Genomic DNA, 19,120 nt, shown 5'->3' with positions numbered 1-19,120 from the left:
CCAAAGGAAGTCCTTCTTGAAACGATCAATGTCAACTGAGCAGTTGGCAAATAACCCACTGTAGTGCTCGAAGAAAGCGCGCTCAATATCTTCTGCTGTGTCACTAACTTTTCCACCAACTTCAATTTCCAGTATCTGATTGCGCCGCGCGTGCCACTTTTCTGCGCCCAACGCTCTTTTTGATGGAACTTCCCCCGCTATCAGCTTTTCAGCTCTCGCTCGCACCAGAGCACCGTGGTATCTTTCGATGTCGAACTGTTCTATTTTATGCTTTAGTGCGCGAATATCGTCCATGAACATGCCGGGTCTACTACACTCTTCACTGATCAATTTTTCCAAGTTTCTGCGCATCGTTTTTTCCGCTGCCCCCTTTTGTCTGCGTATAGCGCTCGCCCGCTCCAATGCTTTCATTTTAACTGTCTGCTTGAAGTTCTCCCATTTTTCTCTGTACGTCGTATTACCCATATGTTTCATTGCATCAACTTGCGTCGTCACGTCTGCCATAAAAATTTCATCATCCAGTAATTTTGAATTCAATTTCCATAACTGCCACTCGAAGCTTCTTTTCCTTTCTTTCGTGCTTGCTACTAGAAAACTGACTAAGCAGTGATCAGTAAATGAAACAGCGCTCACTCGGTACTCCTTGCAAAAGGGTACCAAATCAAGGCTTACGTATGCTCTATCCAAACGAGCGTGGCTCGAAGCCTGAAAATGGGTGTACTGCGTATTTCTTCCACCACCAAGGCATTCAGCCACATCCGCCAAACTACTGTTCCCTATTATTTCATTTAGGGCAGTCGTGCTTGCATCCTTGTACGGTCGGGTGCTAGTTTTGTCCCGGGATGAAAGAACGCAGTTGAAATCACCAATAAGAATGACCAACCTATTACACTGGGTATACTGTTTTAGCTGTTCAAAAAACCTGCACCTTTCCCCGGACACAGTCGGCGCATACAAACAGATGACACGCCACTCCAAGGACGACAACAAGAAATCACATACAATAAACCGTCCTGACGTGCATGACGTAACGGCTTCTATTTTAGCTCCTAGACTATGTCGGACCAACAATGCGCAGCCTGAAGAATACCCCACGGAATGGCTCACAATAGCACAGTATCGCGCTACGAATTGCTGCACCATGCCCCCGGTTTCCACGTCGCCCTCGACTTTCGTCTGCTGCACTGCTAGAATGTCAAGGTCAAAGTCGCTTAACAGGCGGTACAGTTGACTCTGCTTCCTCCTTGAGGCAAGCCCTCGGACATTTAATGTTGCCACACGAATGGACTTATCCATAGTCATCATAGCAAGGCGGGAAAGAAAACCGGGGGCATGGCGCTTACCTCACAACTGCGGTTTGATCCGGAGTGTGCTAGCACAGGGCGGTCCTCACGGCGGCATAGGCGGCGTTTCCGCCGTCTTGCGCGCAGCCGAAGTGTTCGGCAGCGGTCGAAATGAAGGACGCCGTCCGACAGTCGTCTTGGCTGGCGGCTCGTCTGCAGCAACGACACTAAGCTCCTTCCCATTTTCGCCTGCGTCGTGAGGTCGCTTTGCAGCGGCACTAATACTGTCGCTGTCCATCACGGTGACTGGTGCCGGCTCGGTGGGTGGTTTCTCGCTTCCTCCGGGAGAGGGGTGGCCCGTAGTGCTTGCCTCATCATTCTCGTTCCCGCCTTCTGCGTCGTCATGTCGCCGGTTGTCTGCGGGTTTATCTCCACCGTCAATTAGTTGTTCCCCTTGAAAGTTCGACGATGCACCTTGCGTAACCAGGTTACGGCTCGTCCTTGCTGTTTCCTCTGAGTCTTCCTCGTCCATCAGGTGGTCCGATATGTCGTTTGCCTGCACTGGTCCGGCTACGCTGGCGTACGTCTTTGCGCAATCAGCATCGACGTGGCCGAAACGACGACAACGACTACAGCGCGGCACTTTGCTGTCGCGACGAATGTGCCCGGTGCTCTTGCAGCGCAGACACAGAGGAGCGCGGCCCGGCACAACAACAAGAGTTAGCTCTCCGGCTATCTTGAGCTGATGCGGAATATCGTCTAATTTGACGTCGGCATGCAATTTTAGTCCAACTGTACGAGTCGTCGACACTTTTTCAGTGACACCGAGCGCCCGCCACTTCTCCCGGGTCACTTCCAACACCTTCCCGTAGGGCGACAGTGCCACGCGAACGTCTTCGTCGGTAACGCCATGCAGCAACCAGTGCAGCTTTACGCGAACCTCTCGGTTATTCGGATCAATGAGCAAACATGGGCGATCCTTTACCTTCACGTCGACGGCCAAAAGCAGCTTCTGAGCAGCATCAGCAGTTGTCATTGTCACAGCCCACACGTGGTTCATTTGATACGCCCCCAACGCCACAACGTCGGGAAGCGCACCAAGGTTGGCCAAAGTGTCCCGGTAGTCTTCAACACGATACGGCCGGGCTCTTGGATCGCCGTGCATGAAAACGGTGTTGGCGACGATGCGTCCGGATGGCAGATTGGGCAGAATAACCTGGTAATCATCGGCAGTAGCCGCAAAAAACCTGTTACCGCGGCCCGACTGGGCCGCTGAAACCGCTCCGACGGAGCTCATGATAACGCGTCCGTCACGCTCGGTGGCCGGAAGTCGAAATCAGCCACTAGACCACGCCGGAACACGACGACGAGGAGCAAGAGGGCGTTCTAGGCATTATGCGTCGTAAAAGGGAAACAAAAGTACCAAAAAGAAGCGTAGGTCTCACCGAGATTTCGAATCGGATCGCTGAATACAGAGTGTAACGTGTCAACCATTCCACAATGCGACCGCACTTTCCGACACCGGGAATCGAACCCGGGCCTCCTGGGTGAGAGCCAGGTATCCTAGCCACTAGACCACGCCGGAACACGACGGTGAGGCGCAAGAGGGCGTTCTAGGCATTATGCGTCGTAAAAGGGAAACAAAAGTACCAAAAAGAAGCGTAGGTCTCACCGAGATTTCGAATCGGATCGCTGAATACAGAGTATAACGTGTCAACCATTCCACAATGCGACCGCACTTTCCGACGCCGGGAATCGAACCCGGGCCTCCTGGGTGAGAGCCAGGTATCCTAGCCACTAGACCACGCCGGAACACGACGGTGAGGAGCAAGAGGGCGTTCTAGGCATTATGCGTCGTAAAAGGGAAACAAAAGTACCAAAAAGAAGCGTAGGTCTCACCGAGATTTCGAATCGGATCGCTGAATACAGAGTATAACGTGTCAACCATTCCACAAAGCGACCGCACTTTCCGACAACGGGAATCGAGCCCGGGCCTCCTGGGTGAGAGCCAGGTATCCTAGCCACTAGACCACGCCGGAACACGACGGTGAGGAGCAAGAGGGCGTTCTAGGCATTATGCGTCGTAAAAGGGAAACAAAAGTACCAAAAAGAAGCGTAGGTCTCACCGAGATTTCGAATCGGATCGCTGAATACAGAGTGTAACGTGTCAACCATTCCACAATGCGACCGCACTTTCCGACACCGGGAATCGAACCCGGGCCTCCTGGGTGAGAGCCAGGTATCCTAGCCACTAGACCACGCCGGAACACGACGGTGAGGAGCAAGAGGGCGTTCTAGGCATTATGCGTCGTAAAAGGGAAACAAAAGTACCAAAAAGAAACGTAGGTCTCACCGAGATTTCGAATCGGATCGCTGAATACAGAGTATAACGTGTCAACCATTCCACAATGCGACCGCACTTTCCGACGCCGGGAATCGAACCCGGGCCTCCTGGGTGAGAGCCAGGTATCCTAGCCACTAGACCACGCCGGAACACGACGGTGAGGAGCAAGAGGGCGTTCTAGGCATTATGCGTCGTAAAAGGGAAACAAAAGTACCAAAAAGAAGCGTAGGTCTCACCGAGATTTCGAATCGGATCGCTGAATACAGAGTGTAACGTGTCAACCATTCCACAATGCGACCGCACTTTCCGACGCCGGGAATCGAACCCGGGCCTCCTGGGTGAGAGCCAGGTATCCTAGCCACTAGACCACGCCGGATTTTTTTTCTTTATTACCGGTAAACAATACATAAAAATCTCTAGCCACACTTTGGCCGAGACAATGGGTTAAAACTTTTTCATCTTAATCAGTTCATCCATAACTGCCACCCAGTCCGGCGGCTGGGGTTGACTGCGGAGAACATCTCTCAGGAAAACTGCACTTTCTATAAAGTTTTCTCTCACTGGTCGCACATTTGCGTCGGCGTGCCTGGCCGCCATTCTCGTTTTCCAGATGCTGTGGAGGCCCAGTAGCATAAACATGTCGTAAGGAACCTCCTCACTTTCTACAGGTAGAAACCGGATGCCATAAGGAGTTACAGGTAGTTCTTTCTTCAATGTTCTTTGCAAGATGTCCCAGTGGAAAACCGGGTCCCAGCAGTCGATAAACACATGTTCGATGGTCTCGGGTTTTTTGCAGAGTATGCAGTCGGTGGTCCAGGGCACAAAAATGCCTTTATCGTTTAGCCATGTTTTCACAGGAAGGGTACCGGTATGAAGTTTAAAGAAAAAGGATTTGACAGTCGGTCTTACCGGCATCTTCTTAACTCGCTTTAACACATCTTTGCCTGGGCCTCCGCAGCAAAAGGAACGGTATAAGGGAGCAGGTATAAATATATCTAGCAAATCTTTGTACAGTTTTTTCCTGGGTACAGCAGATAGATACTGTGTAGAAAAGTGAGCGCTCAAAGTGCGAAAGGCTGCCACAACTTCACGCAAAAAACCTGTTACAGCACGATTCGTGGCCGGGTAACTGGACACAACAAATTCCGGCAACACGTTGCCTAAGCGCACCTGCAACATTGTGCGCAACAAGGGATCGGTTTGATCACGTAGAAACAAAAATCTTGAGACAACTTGCTTCAGAAACAAATTAGAAAGACCAAGGCCGCCCCTTTTGACCGGAAGGAACAGATTAACTCGACTTGTTCGCTCCCAATTTGAGCTCCAAATAAAGACAGCAAACACTCTATGCAGCTTCTGCAGGTTTGCTCGGGTAATGAGCACGAACTGCAATATATACCAAATTCTGGCTATTAAAAATACATTGCACACACTTGCGCGCGCGAAAACAGAAAGGTCCCGTCCTTTCAAGCCATCCGCTTTTCTCCTTGCACTCTGCGTTATCTCACCCCACAACTCCGTACTGCTTTTATAGTGCTCCAAGGGTACCCCCAAGTACTTCGCAGGGGCGGTCGTCCATTTCATGTTAGCAAACACGGCAGGTGTGCTGTCCCAATCACCGTGCCAAAAACCTATGCACTTATCCCAGTTAATTTCGGACCCAGTCTTTTTGCAATATTCCCCCGCAACTTTCACAACTTCTTTAACGCTTTCTTGATCCGCGCAAAAAACAGCAATATCATCAGCGTAAGCAAGCACTTTTACTTGCGCCGACAGAAGAGTGAAACCGCAGATCCCATCATTGTGCAACAGTGATAACAGAAAAGGCTCAAGGTAGATCGCAAAGAGCAAAGGCGAGAGCGGGCAACCCTGCCTGACCGAAGAACACACAGGTACAGGTTCAGTCAGCTGTTTGTTCACTATAATTCGGGTAACACAGTTGTCGTACGCCATCTGTACACCTTGTATTATCACAGAGCCGACGTTGGCATATTCTAGAATGGCGAAAAGAATGTCGTGCGACACTCGATCGAAGGCCTTTGCAAGGTCAAGCTGTATCATGGCAACTCGGCCCCCGAAGGCATCGCAGCATTCAAGAACAGTTCTGGCAATGTGCACATTTGTTCCAATGGTGCGACCTTTAATACCGCACGTTTGGTGGGGCCCTACAAGGTCCTTTATGACCTTTTGCAGTCTGTTGGCAAGAATCTTCATAAACACTTTATAGTCAACGTTGGTTAGGCTTATCGGCCGATAAGCCCCAACGGACAGAAGTTTAGCCTGGTCCTCACTCTTGGGTATTAAAACCACGTGTGCTGTTTTAAATGATGGTGGCATTTTCTTTATCTCATAAATTTCGGTGAAGACGCAGTGGAGAGCTTGGGTGAGTGCGGCTTTGAACTTCTTATAAAATTCACTACCTAAGCCGTCAGGACCGGGAGATTTTCCGGCACTCAGCTCTTCGATTGCTCTTCCCACTTCGCTTACGCTGATTGGTACCTCCAGCCCTTGTTTTATATCGTCTCCTAGTTTTGGCATACGGGACAAGAACGTGTTTGCAAACCCCTCTTCTTCAAGCCGTCGTCGCCCAAGCAATTCCCGATACTGCTCATCAAACGCCAACTGAATCACTTTGCTATCATTCGTTACCTCGTTTCTGTACCTGATTTGTCTTACTTCATTCTGAGTCGCGTACTTCTTTTCGTCACTAAGCGAGCGTTTAGTAGGTGCTTGGTCAAGCCAGAGACGTTCAGCACGGGCCCGTATCATGGCAGCTGTATACTTGTCTTTTTCGGTAATCTCAAGTTTACTTTTTGTATCTCTTATTTCTTTCTTATATCTTCCCGGCTGGGAACTTTCCAGGCTTACGAGCAAGTCAAGTTGGCAATGTAGTTCTTTTTCTTTAACACGTTTATCGTGGCATATGATGCTTGCCCTTTCAATCGCGTTTATTTTCACTTGTTCTTTGAAATCTTCCCACCTAATTGCCCAGTTCCCAGGCTCTGCTGATAGCAATGCTTTAATGCATTCATTAACTTTAATGTCAAAGCGTTCATCCTCGAGTAATTGTGCGTTAAACTTCCAGAGGTCCCACGAGAAACGAGATTTCTTGTCTTTGTTCCCCAGGGTAAACGTAACTAAGCTGTGGTCGGTAAAAGACATGTGTTTTACCTCGTAGCTATTGCACAAAGGAATCAGATCAAGCGACACATACGCTCTGTCAAGTCTCGCGTGACTTTCACCCTGGAAGTGAGTAAAATGCGGCGCTACCGAAAGAACTTCAGCAACATCATCTAAACCATTTTCTTGCACAATCGAATTCAACAATTCTGCACTTTTGTCACGAAGGAGTCTTTTTGTAATTCTATCCTCTGCTTTACAAACGCAGTTAAAGTCGCCCAAAAGCACAATTAACCGCTCACAGCACATATATTGTTCAACGCGCTCAAAAAATTCCTTGCGCTCGTTCTCCCTGTTAGGAGCATACACGCATATGACTCTCCATAGCAAATTGCAATAAAAAAAATCCACTACAACCAAACGGCCAGTTTGACACACAGTTAAATTCTGCTCGACAATCCCCAGAGAATTCCTAATAAATACAGCACAACCGCCCGATGTGCCAGAAGAATGGCACACACAAACATTGTAGCGTGCCGTAAAAGGCTGCACCATAAGGTCCGCCTGTTCCTGTCTTTCGACTTTCGTCTCCTGTACGGCTATTATGTCTAGGTCATTATCAACGAACAGCCGGCTTAGCTGGTACTGACGCTTCTTGGAAGCCAGTCCCCTGACAATAATTGTTGCAATGCGCAACACTCTAAGAGGTGTAGAAGCCATCTAGTTTAGGTACAGGAGCCATATGGTGCATACCTCGGGACACAAGGCGACGGTGCGGGTGACTTGCATAATCTGAGGTGCTCGATGGGTGCGGTGCCGGTAATCCAAAGTCTCTTGCACAAGTGCCTCTTGCGTATGGACTGGAAAATCAGCCCATGCAGTCTGTTACCGAAAAAGGCCATCTCACGCCCACAGAAACCACTCACAGGGCACTCACTCCAACTAAGGCGGCGGCTTAGCCGCCGCTCGTTGATCGGCCTGTACATTCGGCCGCGGTTTCAACGTCGGTCGCCTGACACCAACAGTCTTCTGCGGCGGCTCGTCGCCTTCGCTCACTTTGGGCTCTCCATTCGCACTGTGCTCGTGCGGTCGCTTCCCTGCTTGGTTGCTGGTTGATGCATGTGACACTTCCATGCTGTCACCATGCTGGGGAACGACGGGAGCTGACGCCCCACCGCTCAAGACTTCGTCCGTTGGCGCCTTGACTTCTGCAGGCTGCGCTACCTGTTGCTGCCGCTTACTGCTGGGCTCCTCTACGCTTGTGGATATCTCCGTAGGGGGCACAGCAGAGGCCTTCTCCACGCTGTCCCCTGCCTCTGCTGCAGCGTCTTCCGCGTCAGCCTCGTCCATGACAAGTTCGGACGAAATGTCAGTGTTGACTGGGACGGCAGCACTCGCGTACGTGCGTACGCAGCTGCTTTGTTCGTGCCCGTAGCGACGACAGGCGCCGCATCGTGGAACCTTGCACTCACGGCGAATGTGCCCAGTACCGTGGCAGCGCAGACACAGCGGAGCTCTGCCCGGTACAACCACGAGAGCCAGCTCACCGCCAACCCTGACTTCGTGAGGGAGGTCTTCCAGCTTCACGCCAGGGTTCATTTTCAATGAAACCAAGCGTGTCGTCGACCCCTTGCTGGCGACACCCTGGACGCGCCACCGCTCCTTGGAGACTTCGCTCACCTTGCCGTACGGAGCAAAGGCTACCCTCACGTCTTCGTCGGGCACGTTGTGCAGCAGCCAGTGCAGCTTGACGCGGACGTCCTGGTTTGCCGGGTCGATGACGAGACAGCGGCGGTCCTTGACTTTCAGGTCTCCGGCAGAAAGAATTTTCGTCACCGCCTCAGCACTCGCGAAAGTAACAGCCCATACATGGCTCATGCGATACGCCCCCAAGGCGATAACCTCGGGGAGCAGCATCAGCTGAGCCAGCGCATCCCTGAAATCTTCGACCCGATAAGGACGGGCCCGCACGTCAGCGTGCAAAAAAACTGTGTTCAACACAACACGTCCTGTAGGAAGGGTAGGCAGAATCACCTGATACTCTTCATCCGAGGCAAAAGCCCTGTTTCCGCGGCCAGACATGACCGCTGTAGCTGCTCCAACGGAGCCCGTCATCGCACGTCCGTCACGCTCGGTGGCCGGAAGTCGAATCCACTAGACCACGCCGGAACACGACGACGAGGAGCAAGAGGGCGTTCTAGGCATTATGCGTCGTAAAAGGGAAACAAAAGTACCAAAAAGAAGCGTAGGTCTCACCGAGATTTCGAATCGGATCGCTGAATACAGAGTGTAACGTGTCAACCATTCCACAATGCGACCGCACTTTCCGACGCCGGGAATCGAACCCGGGCCTCCTGGGTGAGAGCCAGGTATCCTAGCCACTAGACCACGCCGGAACACGACGATGAGGAGCACGAGGGCGTTCTAGGCATTATGCGTCGTAAAAGGGAAACAAAAGTACCAAAAAGAAGCGTAGGTCTCAACCAAGATTTCGAATCGAATCGCTGAATACAAAGTGTAACGTGCCAACCATTCCGCAATGCGACTGCACTTTCCGACGCCGGGAATCGAACCCGGGCCTCCTGGGTGAGAGCCAGGTATCCTAGCCACTAGACCACGCCGGAACACGACGATGAGGAGCACGAGGGCGTTCTAGGCATTATGCGTCGTAAAAGGGAAACAAAAGTACCAAAAAGAAGCGTAGGTCTCACCGAGATTTCGAATCGGATCGCTGAATACAGAGTGTAACGTGTCAACCATTCCACAATGCGACCGCACTTTCCGACGCCGGGAATCGAGCCCGGACCTCCTGGGTGAGAGCCAGGTATCCTAGCCACTAGACCACGCCGGAACACGACGACGAGGAGCAAGAGGGCGTTCTAGGCATTATACGTCGTAAAAGGGAAACAAAAGTACCGAAAAGAAGCGTAGGTCTCACCGAGATTTCGAATCGGATCGCTGAATACAGAGTGTAACGTGTCAACCATAACACAATGCGACCGCACTTTCCGACGCCGGGAATCGAACCCGGGCCTCCTGGGTGAGAGCCAGGTATCCTAGCCACTAGACCACACCGGAACACGACGGTGAGGAGCAAGAGGGCGTTCTAGGCATTATTCGTCGTAAAAGGGAAACAAAAGTACCAAAAAGAAGCGTAGGTCTCACCGAGATTTCGAATCGGATCGCTGAATACAGAGTGTAACGTGTCAACCATTCCACAATGCGACCGCACTTTCCGACGCCGGGAATCGAGCCCGGACCTCCTGGGTGAGAGCCAGGTATCCTAGCCACTAGACCACGCCTTTTTTTTTTCTTTATTATCGGTAAACAATACATAAAAATCTCTAGCCACACTTTGGCCGAGACAATGGGTTAAAACTTTTTCATGTTAATCAGTTCATCCATAACTGCCACCCAGTCCGGCGGCTGGGGTTGACTGCGGTGAACATCTCTCAGGAAAACTGCACTTTCTATAAAGTTTTCTCTCACTGGTCGCACATTTGCGTCGGCGTGCCTGGCCGCCATTCTCGTTTTCCAGATGCTGTGGAGGCCCAGTAGCATAAACATGTCGTAAGGAACCTCCTCACTTTCTATAGGTAGAAACCGGATGCCATAAGGAGTTACAGGTAGTTCTTTCTTCAATGTTCTTTGCAAGATGTCCCAGTGGAAAACCGGGTCCCAGCAGTCGATAAACACATGTTCGATGGTCTCGGGTTTTTTGCAGAGTATGCAGTCGGTGGTCCAGGGCACAAAAATGCCTTTATCGTTTAGCCATGTTTTCACCGGAAGGGTACCGGTATGAAGTTTAAAGAAAAAGGATTTCACAGTCGGTCTTACCGGCATCTTCTTAACTCGCTTTAACACATCTTTGCCTGGGCCTCCGCAGCAAAAGGAACGGTATAAGGGAGCAGGTATAAATATATCTAGCAAATCTTTGTACAGTTTTTTCCTGGGTACAGCAGATAGATACTGTGTAGAAAAGTGAGCGCTCAAAGTGCGAAAGGCTGCCACAACTTCACGCAAAAAACCTGTTACAGCACGATTCGTGGCCGGGTAACTGGACACAACAAATTCCGGCAACACGTTGCCTAAGCGCACCTGCAACATTGTGCGCAACAAGGGATCGGTTTGATCACGTAGAAACAAAAATCTTGAGACAACTTGCTTCAGAAACAAATTAGAAAGGCCAAGGCCGCCTCTTTTGACTGGAAGGAACAGATTAACTCGACTTGTTCGCTCCCAATTTGAGCTCCAAATAAAGACAGCAAACACTCTATGCAGCTTCTGCAGGTTTGCTCGGGTAATGAGCACGAACTGCAATATATACCAAATTCTGGCTATTAAAAATACATTGCACACACTTGCGCGCGCGAAAACAGAAAGGTCACGTCCTTTCCAGCCATCCGCTTTTCTCCTTGCACTCTGCGTTATCTCACCCCACAACTCCGTACTGCTTTTATAGTGCTCCAAGGGCACCCCCAAGTACTTCGCAGGGGCGGTCGTCCATTTCATGTTAGCAAACACGGCAGGTGTGCTGTCCCAATCACCGTGCCAAAAACCTATGCACTTATCCCAGTTAATTTCGGACCCAGTCTTTTTGCAATATTCCCCCGCGACTTTCACAACTTCTTTAACGCTTTCTTGATCCGCGCAAAAAACAGCAATATCATCAGCGTAAGCAAGCACTTTTACTTGCGCTGACAGAAGAGTGAAACCGCAGATCCCATCATTGTGCAACAGTGATAACAGAAAAGGCTCAAGGTAGATCGCAAAGAGCAAAGGCGAGAGCGGGCAACCCTGCCTGACCGAAGAACACACAGGTACAGGTTCAGTCAGCTGTTTGTTCACTATAATTCGGGTAACACAGTTGTCGTACGCCATCTGTACACCTTGTATTATCACAGAGCCGACGTTGGCATATTCTAGAATAGCGAAAAGAATGTCATGCGACACTCGATCGAAGGCCTTTGCAAGGTCAAGCTGTATCATGGCAACTCGGCCCCCGAAGGCATCGCAGCATTCAAGAACAGTTCTAGCAATGTGCACATTTGTTCCAATGGTGCGACCTTTAATACCGCACGTTTGGTGGGGCCCTACAAGGTCCTTTATGACCTTTTGCAGTCTGTTGGCAAGAATCTTCATAAACACTTTATAGTCAACGTTGGTTAGGCTTATCGGCCGATAAGCCCCAACGGACAGAAGTTTAGCCTGGTCCTCACTCTTGGGTATTAAAACCACGTGTGCTGTTTTAAATGATGGTGGCATTTTCTTTGTCTCATAAATTTCGGTGAAGACGCAGTGGAGAGCTTGGGTGAGTTCGGCTTTGAACTTCTTATAAAATTCACTACCTAAGCCGTCAGGACCGGGAGATTTTCCGGCACTCAGCTCTTCGATTGCTCTTCCCACTTCGCTTACGCTGATTGGTACCTCCAGCCCTTGTTTTATATCGTCTCCTAGTTTTGGCATACGGGACAAGAACGTGTTTGCAAACCCCTCTTCTTCAAGCCGTCGCCGCCCAAGCAATTCCCGATACTGCTCAACAAACGCCAACTGAATCACTTTGCTATCATTCGTTACCTCGTTTCTGTACCTGATTTGTCTTACTTCGTTCTGAGTCGCGTACTTCTTTTCGTCACTAAGCGAGCGTTTAGTAGGTACTTGGTCAAGCCAGAGGCGTTCAGCACGGGCCCGTATCATGGCAGCTGTATACTTGTCTTTTTCGATAATCTCAAGTTTACTTTTTGTATCTCTTATTTCTTTCTTATATTTTCCCGGCTGGGAACTTTCCAGGCTTACGAGCAAGTCAAGTTGGCAATGTAGTTCTTTTTCTTTAACACGTTTATCGTGGCATATGATGCTTGCCCTTTCAATCGCGTTTATTTTCACTTGTTCTTTGAAATCTTCCCACCTAATTACCCAGTTCCCAGGATCTGCTGATAGCAATGCTTTAATGCATTCATTAACTTTAATGTCAAAGCGTTCATCCTCGAGTAATTGTGCGTTAAACTTCCACAGGTCCCACGAGAAACGAGATTTCTTGTCTTTGTTCCCCAGGGTAAACGTAACTAAGCTGTGGTCGGTAAAAGACATGTGTTTTACCTCGTAGCTATTGCACAAAGGAATCAGATCAAGCGACACATACGCTCTGTCAAGTCTCGCGTGACTTTCACCCTGGAAGTGAGTAAAATGCGGCGCTACCGAAAGAACTTCAGCAACATCATCTAAACCATTTTCTTGCACAATCGAATTCAACAATTCCGCACTTTTGTCACGAAGGAGTCTTTTTGTAATTCTATCCTCTGCTTTACAAACGCAGTTAAAGTCGCCCAAAAGCACAATTAACCACTCACAGCACACATATTGTTCAACGCGCTCAAAAAATTCCTTGCGCTCGTTCTCCTTGTTAGGAGCATACACGCATATGACTCTCCATAGCAAATTGCAATAAAAAAAATCCACTACAACCAAACGGCCAGTTTGACACACAGTTAAATTCTGCTCGACAATCCCGAGAGAATTCCTAATAAATACAGCACAACCGCCCGATGTGCCAGAAGAATGGCACACACAAACATTGTAGCGTGCCGTAAAAGGCTGCACCATAAGGTCCGCCTGTTCCTGTCTTTCGACTTTCGTCTCCTGTACGGCTATTATGTCTAGGTCATTATCAACGAACAGCCGGCTTAGCTGGTACTGACGCTTCTTGGAAGCCAGTCCCCTGACATTAATTGTTGCAATGCGCAACGCTCTAAGAGGTGTAGAAGCCATCTAGTTTAGGTACAGGAGCCATATGGTGCATACCTCGGGACACAAGGCGACGGTGCGGGTGACTTGCCTAGTCTGAGGTGCTCGATGGGTGCGGTGCCGGTAATCCAAAGTCTCTTGCACAAGTGCCTCTTGCGTATGGACTGGAAAATCAGCCCATGCAGTCCGTTACCGAAAAAGGCCATCTCACGCCCACAGAAACCACTCACAGGGCACTCACTCCAACTAAGGCGGCGGCTTAGCCGCCGCTCGTTGATCGGCCTGTACATTCGGCCGCGGTTTCAACGTCGGTCGCCTGACACCAACAGTCTTCTGCGGCGGCTCGTCGCCTTCGCTCACTTTGGGCTCTCCATTCGCACTGTGCTCGTGCGGTCGCTTCCCTGCTTGGTTGCTGGTTGATGCATGTGACACTTCCATGCTGTCACCATGCTGGGGAACGACGGGAGCTGACGCCCCACCGCTCAAGACTTCGTCCGTTGGCGCCTTGACTTCTGCAGGCTGCGCTGCCTGTTGCTGCCGCTTACTGCTGGGCTCCTCTACGCTTGTGGATATTTCCGTAGGGGGCACAGCAGGGGCCTTCTCCACGCTGTCCCCTGCCTCTGCTGCAGCGTCTTCCGCGTCAGCCTCGTCCATGACAAGTTCGGACGAAATGTCAGTGTTGACTGGGACGGCAGCACTCGCGTACGTGCGTACGCAGCTGCTTTCTTCGTGCCCGTAGCGACGACAGGCGCCGCATCGTGGAACCTTGCACTCACGGCGAATGTGCCCAGTACCGTGGCAGCGCAGACACAGCGGAGCTCTGCCCGGTACAACCACGAGAGCCAGCTCACCGCCAACCCTGACTTCGTGAGGGAGGTCTTCCAGCTTCACGCCAGGATTCATTTTCAATGAAACCAAGCGTGTCGTCGACCCCTTGCTGGCGACACCCTGGACGCGCCACCGCTCCTTGGAGACTTCGCTCACCTTGCCGTACGGAGCAAAGGCTACCCTCACGTCTTCGTCGGGCACGTTGTGCAGCAGCCAGTGCAGCTTGACGCGGACGTCCTGGTTTGCCGGGTCGATGACGAGACAGCGGCGGTCCTTGACTTTCAGGTCTCCGGCAGAAAGAATTTTCGTCACCGCCTCAGCACTCGCGAAAGTAACAGCCCATACATGGCTCATGCGATACGCCCCCAAGGCGATAACCTCGGGGAGCAGCATCAGCTGAGCCAGCGCATCCCTGAAATCTTCGACCCGATAAGGACGGGCCCGCACGTCAGCGTGCAAAAAAACTGTGTTCAACACAACACGTCCTGTAGGAAGGGTAGGCAGAATCACCTGATACTCTTCATCCGAGGCAAAAGCCCTGTTTCCGCGGCCAGACATGACCGCTGTAGCTGCTCCAACGGAGCCCGTCATCGCACGTCCGTCACGCTCGGTGGCCGGAAGTCGAATCCCCTAGCCACTAGACCACGCCGGAACACGACGACGAGGAGCAAGAGGACGTTCTAGGCATTATGCGTCGTAAAAGGGAAACAAAAGTACCAAAAAGAAGCGTAGGTCTCACCGAGATTTCGAATCGGATCGCTGAATACAGAGTGTAACGTGTCAACCATTCCACAATGCGACCGCACTTTCCGACGCCGGGAATCGAGCCCGGACCTCCTGGGTGAGATCCAGGTATCCTAGCCACTAGACCACGCCGGAACACGACGACGAGGAGCAAGAGGGCGTTCTAGGCATTATGCGTCGTAAAAGGGAAACAAAAGTACCAAAAAGAAGCGTGGGTCTCACCGAGATTTCGAATCGGATCGCTGAATACAGAGTGTAACGTGTCAACCATTCCACAATGCGACCGCACTTTCCGACACCGGGAATCGAACCCGGGCCTCCTGGGTGAGAGCCAGCTATCCTAGCCACTAGACCACGCCGGAACACGACGGTGAGCAGCAAGAGGGCGTTCTAGGCATTATGCGTCGTAAAAGGGAAACAAAAGTACCAAAAAGAAGCGTAGGTCTCACCGAGATTTCGAATCGGATCGCTGAATACAGAGTGTAACGTGTCAAGCATTCCACAATGCGACCGCACTTTCCGACGCCGGGAATCGAACCCGGGCCTCCTGGGTGAGAGCCAGGTATCCTAGCCACTAGACCACGCCGGAACACGACGGTGAGGAGCAAGAGGGCGTTCTAGGCATTATGCGTCGTAAAAGGGAAACAAAAGTACCAAAAAGAAGCGTAGGTCTCACCGAGATTTCGAATCGGATCGCTGAATACAGAGTGTAACGTGTCAACCATTCCGCAATGCGACTGCACTTTCCGACGCCGGGAATCGAACCCGGGCCTCCTGGGTGAGAGCCAGGTATCATAGCCACTAGACCACGCCGGAACACGACGGTGAGGAGCAAGAGGGCGTTCTAGGCATTATGCGTCGTAAAAGGGAAACAAAAGTACCAAAAAGAAGCGTAGGTCTCACCGAGATTTCGAATCGGATCGCTGAATACAGAGTGTAACGTGTCAACCATTCCACAATGCGACCGCACTTTCCGACGCCGGGAATCGAACCCGGGCCTCCTGGGTGAGTGCCAGGTATCCTAGCCACTAGACCACGCCGGAACACGACGACGAGGAGCAAGAGGGCGTTCTAGGCATTATGCGTCGTAAAAGGGAAACAAAAGTACCAAAAAGAAGCGTAGGTCTCACCGAGATTTCGAATCGGATCGCTGAATACAGACTGTAACGTGTCAACCATTCCACAATGCGACCGCACTTTCCGACGCCGGGAATCGAACCCGGGCCTCCTGGGTGAGAGCCAGGTATCCTAGCCACTAGACCACGCCGGAACACGACGATGAGGAGCACGAGGGCGTTCTAGGCATTATGCGTCGTAAAAGGGAAACAAAAGTACCAAAAAGAAGCGTAGGTCTCACCGAGATTTCGAATCGGATCGCTGAATACAGAGTGTAACGTGCAAACCATTCCGCAATGCGACTGCACTTTCCGACGCCGGGAATCGAACCCGGGCCTCCTGGGTGAGAGCGAGGTATCCTAGCCACTAGACCACGCCGGAACACGACGATGAGGAGCACGAGGGCGTTCTAGGCATTATGCGTCGTAAAAGGGAAACAAAAGTACCAAAAAGTAGCGTAGGTCTCACCGAGATTTCGAATCGGATCGCTGAATACATAGTGTAACGTGTCAACCATTCCACAATGCGACCGCACTTTCCGACGCCGGGAATCGAACCCGGGCCTCCTGGGTGAGAGCCAGGTATCCTAGCCACTAGACCACGCCGGAACACGACGACGAGGAGCAAGAGGGCGTTCTAGGCATTATGCGTCGTAAAAGGGAAACAAAAGTACCAAAAAGAAGCATAGGTCTCACCGAGATTTCGAATCGGATCGCTGAATACAGAGTAACGTGTCAACCATTCCACAATGCTACCGCACTTTCCGACGCCGGGAATCGAACCCGGGCCTCCTGGGTGAGAGCCAGGTATCCTGGCCACTAGACCACGCCGGAACACGACGATGAGGAGCACGAGGGCGTTCTAGGCATTATGCGTCGTAAAAGGGAAACAAAAGTACCAAAAAGAAGCGTAGGTCTCACCGAGATTTCGAATCGGATCGCTGAATACAGAGTGTAACGTGCCAACCATTCCGCAATGCGACTGCACTTTCCGACGCCGGGAATCGAACCCGGGCCTCCTGGGTGAGAGCCAGGTATCCTAGCCACTAGACTACGCCGGAACACGACGATGAGGAGCACGAGGGCGTTCTAGGATTATGCGTCGTAAAAGGGAAACAAAAGTACCAAAAAGAAGCGTAGGTCTCACCGAGATTTCGAATCGGATCGCTGAATACAGAGTGTAACGTGTCAACCATTCCACAATGCGACCGCACTTTTCGACGCCGGGAATCGAACCCGGGCCTCCTGGGTGAAAGCCAGGTATCCTAGCCACTAGACCACGCCGGAACACGACGGTGAGGAGCAAGAGGGCGTTCTAGGCATTATGCGTCGTAAAATGGAAACAAAAGTACCAAAAAGAAGCGTAGGTCTCACCGAGATTTCGAATCGGATCGCTGAATACAGAGTGTAACGTGTCAACCATTCCACAATGCTACCGCACTTTCCGACGCCGGGAATCGAGCCCGGGCCTCCTGGGTGAGAGCCAGGTATCCTATCCACTAGACCACGCCGGAACACGACGGTGAGGAGCAAGAGGGCGTTCTAGGCATTATGCGTCGTAAAAGGGAAACAAAAGTACCAAAAAGAAGCGTAGGTCTCACCGAGATTTCGAATCGGATCGCTGAATACAGAGTGTAACGTGTCAATTATTCCACAATGCGACCGCACTTTCCGACGCCGGGAATCGAACCCGGGCCTCCTGGGTGAGAGCCAGGTATCCTAGCCACTAGACCACGCCGGAACACGACGGTGAGGAGCAAGAGGGCGTTCTAGGCATTATGCGTCGTAAAAGGGAAACAAAAGTACCAAAAAGAAGCGTAGGTCTCACCGAGATTTCGAATCGGATCGCTGAATACAGAGTGTAACGTGTCAACCATTCCACAATGCTACCGCACTTTCCGACGCCGGGAATCGAGCCCGGGCCTCCTGGGTGAGAGCCAGGTATCCTAGCCACTAGACCACGCCGGAACACGACGGTGAGGAGCAAGAGGGCGTTCTAGGCATTATGCGTCGTAAAATGGAAACAAAAGTACCAAAAAGAAGCGTAGGTCTCACCGAGATTTCGAATCGGATCGCTGAATACAGAGTGTAACGTGTCAACCATTCCACAATGCGACCGCACTTTCCGACGCCGGGAATCGAACCCGGGCCTCCTGGGTGAGAGCCAGGTATCCTAGCCACTAGACCACGCCGGAACACGACGGTGAGGAGCAAGAGGGCGTTCTAGGCATTATGCGTCGTAAAAGGGAAACAAAAGTACCAAAAAGAAGCGTAGGTCTCACCGAGATTTCGAATCGGATCGCTGAATACAGAGTGTAACGTGTCAACCATTCCACAATGCGACCGCACTTTCCGACGCCGGGAATCGAACCCGGGCCTCCTGGGTGAGAGCCAGGTATCCTAGCCACTAGACCACGCCGGAACACGACGACGAGGAGCAAGAGGGCGTTCTAGGCATTATGCGTCGTAAAAGGGAAACAAAAGTACCAAAAAGAAGCGTAGGTCTCACCGAGATTTCGAATAGGATCGCTGAATACAGAGTGTAACGTGTCAACCATTCCACAATGCGACCGCACTTTCCGACGCCGGGAATCGAACCCGGGCCTCCTGGGTGAGAGCCAGGTATCCTAGCCACTAGACCACGCCGGAACACGACGACGAGGAGCAAGAGGGCGTTCTAGGCATTATGCGTCGTAAAAGGGAAACAAAAGTACCAAAAAGAAGCGTAGGTCTCACCGAGATTTCGAATCGGATCGCTGAATACAGAGTGTAACGTGTCAACCATTCCACAATGCGACCGCACTTTCCGACGCCGGGAATCGAACCCGGGCCTCCTGGGTGAGAGCCAGGTATCCTAGCCACTAGACCACGCCGGAACACGACGATGAGGAGCAAGAGGGCGTTCTAGGCATTATGCGTCGTAAAAGGGAAACAAAAGTACC

General features: G+C 51.3%; 1 protein-coding gene and 28 non-coding genes across 29 annotated transcripts in view; all 29 read right to left on the bottom strand.

Moving 5' to 3' along the window:
- The window catches only part of LOC144115823 (uncharacterized), a 43,227-nt gene that overhangs the window by 14,304 nt on the left and 9,803 nt on the right, over positions 1 to 19,120 (bottom strand). The window lies entirely within an intron of this gene.
- On the bottom strand, positions 2,797 to 2,868 carry TRNAE-CUC (transfer RNA glutamic acid (anticodon CUC)). Its single transcript has one exon. It is a non-coding gene; the product is annotated as a tRNA-Glu (tRNA).
- TRNAE-CUC (transfer RNA glutamic acid (anticodon CUC)) lies at positions 3,024 to 3,095 on the bottom strand. Its single transcript has one exon. It is a non-coding gene; the product is annotated as a tRNA-Glu (tRNA).
- Positions 3,251 to 3,322, bottom strand: TRNAE-CUC (transfer RNA glutamic acid (anticodon CUC)). Its single transcript has one exon. It is a non-coding gene; the product is annotated as a tRNA-Glu (tRNA).
- On the bottom strand, positions 3,478 to 3,549 carry TRNAE-CUC (transfer RNA glutamic acid (anticodon CUC)). Its single transcript has one exon. It is a non-coding gene; the product is annotated as a tRNA-Glu (tRNA).
- TRNAE-CUC (transfer RNA glutamic acid (anticodon CUC)) lies at positions 3,705 to 3,776 on the bottom strand. The gene has a single exon. It is a non-coding gene; the product is annotated as a tRNA-Glu (tRNA).
- On the bottom strand, positions 3,932 to 4,003 carry TRNAE-CUC (transfer RNA glutamic acid (anticodon CUC)). Its single transcript has one exon. It is a non-coding gene; the product is annotated as a tRNA-Glu (tRNA).
- TRNAE-CUC (transfer RNA glutamic acid (anticodon CUC)) lies at positions 9,072 to 9,143 on the bottom strand. Its single transcript has one exon. It is a non-coding gene; the product is annotated as a tRNA-Glu (tRNA).
- TRNAE-CUC (transfer RNA glutamic acid (anticodon CUC)) lies at positions 9,300 to 9,371 on the bottom strand. The gene has a single exon. It is a non-coding gene; the product is annotated as a tRNA-Glu (tRNA).
- Positions 9,527 to 9,598, bottom strand: TRNAE-CUC (transfer RNA glutamic acid (anticodon CUC)). The gene has a single exon. It is a non-coding gene; the product is annotated as a tRNA-Glu (tRNA).
- Positions 9,754 to 9,825, bottom strand: TRNAE-CUC (transfer RNA glutamic acid (anticodon CUC)). The gene has a single exon. It is a non-coding gene; the product is annotated as a tRNA-Glu (tRNA).
- Positions 15,127 to 15,198, bottom strand: TRNAE-CUC (transfer RNA glutamic acid (anticodon CUC)). The gene has a single exon. It is a non-coding gene; the product is annotated as a tRNA-Glu (tRNA).
- Positions 15,354 to 15,425, bottom strand: TRNAE-CUC (transfer RNA glutamic acid (anticodon CUC)). The gene has a single exon. It is a non-coding gene; the product is annotated as a tRNA-Glu (tRNA).
- Positions 15,581 to 15,652, bottom strand: TRNAE-CUC (transfer RNA glutamic acid (anticodon CUC)). Its single transcript has one exon. It is a non-coding gene; the product is annotated as a tRNA-Glu (tRNA).
- TRNAE-CUC (transfer RNA glutamic acid (anticodon CUC)) lies at positions 15,808 to 15,879 on the bottom strand. Its single transcript has one exon. It is a non-coding gene; the product is annotated as a tRNA-Glu (tRNA).
- On the bottom strand, positions 16,035 to 16,106 carry TRNAE-CUC (transfer RNA glutamic acid (anticodon CUC)). Its single transcript has one exon. It is a non-coding gene; the product is annotated as a tRNA-Glu (tRNA).
- Positions 16,262 to 16,333, bottom strand: TRNAE-CUC (transfer RNA glutamic acid (anticodon CUC)). The gene has a single exon. It is a non-coding gene; the product is annotated as a tRNA-Glu (tRNA).
- Positions 16,489 to 16,560, bottom strand: TRNAE-CUC (transfer RNA glutamic acid (anticodon CUC)). The gene has a single exon. It is a non-coding gene; the product is annotated as a tRNA-Glu (tRNA).
- On the bottom strand, positions 16,716 to 16,787 carry TRNAE-CUC (transfer RNA glutamic acid (anticodon CUC)). The gene has a single exon. It is a non-coding gene; the product is annotated as a tRNA-Glu (tRNA).
- TRNAE-CUC (transfer RNA glutamic acid (anticodon CUC)) lies at positions 16,941 to 17,012 on the bottom strand. The gene has a single exon. It is a non-coding gene; the product is annotated as a tRNA-Glu (tRNA).
- TRNAE-CUC (transfer RNA glutamic acid (anticodon CUC)) lies at positions 17,168 to 17,239 on the bottom strand. The gene has a single exon. It is a non-coding gene; the product is annotated as a tRNA-Glu (tRNA).
- TRNAE-UUC (transfer RNA glutamic acid (anticodon UUC)) lies at positions 17,394 to 17,465 on the bottom strand. Its single transcript has one exon. It is a non-coding gene; the product is annotated as a tRNA-Glu (tRNA).
- TRNAE-CUC (transfer RNA glutamic acid (anticodon CUC)) lies at positions 17,621 to 17,692 on the bottom strand. Its single transcript has one exon. It is a non-coding gene; the product is annotated as a tRNA-Glu (tRNA).
- Positions 17,848 to 17,919, bottom strand: TRNAE-CUC (transfer RNA glutamic acid (anticodon CUC)). The gene has a single exon. It is a non-coding gene; the product is annotated as a tRNA-Glu (tRNA).
- Positions 18,075 to 18,146, bottom strand: TRNAE-CUC (transfer RNA glutamic acid (anticodon CUC)). Its single transcript has one exon. It is a non-coding gene; the product is annotated as a tRNA-Glu (tRNA).
- Positions 18,302 to 18,373, bottom strand: TRNAE-CUC (transfer RNA glutamic acid (anticodon CUC)). The gene has a single exon. It is a non-coding gene; the product is annotated as a tRNA-Glu (tRNA).
- Positions 18,529 to 18,600, bottom strand: TRNAE-CUC (transfer RNA glutamic acid (anticodon CUC)). Its single transcript has one exon. It is a non-coding gene; the product is annotated as a tRNA-Glu (tRNA).
- Positions 18,756 to 18,827, bottom strand: TRNAE-CUC (transfer RNA glutamic acid (anticodon CUC)). Its single transcript has one exon. It is a non-coding gene; the product is annotated as a tRNA-Glu (tRNA).
- TRNAE-CUC (transfer RNA glutamic acid (anticodon CUC)) lies at positions 18,983 to 19,054 on the bottom strand. Its single transcript has one exon. It is a non-coding gene; the product is annotated as a tRNA-Glu (tRNA).

Source organism: Amblyomma americanum, chromosome 1 (assembly GCF_052857255.1).
Source record: "Amblyomma americanum isolate KBUSLIRL-KWMA chromosome 1, ASM5285725v1, whole genome shotgun sequence".
Lineage (NCBI taxonomy): Eukaryota > Metazoa > Arthropoda > Arachnida > Ixodida > Ixodidae > Amblyomma > Amblyomma americanum.
The sequence above is the reverse complement of the archived record's forward strand: the minus strand, read 5'-3'. Positions and strand labels throughout refer to the sequence as shown.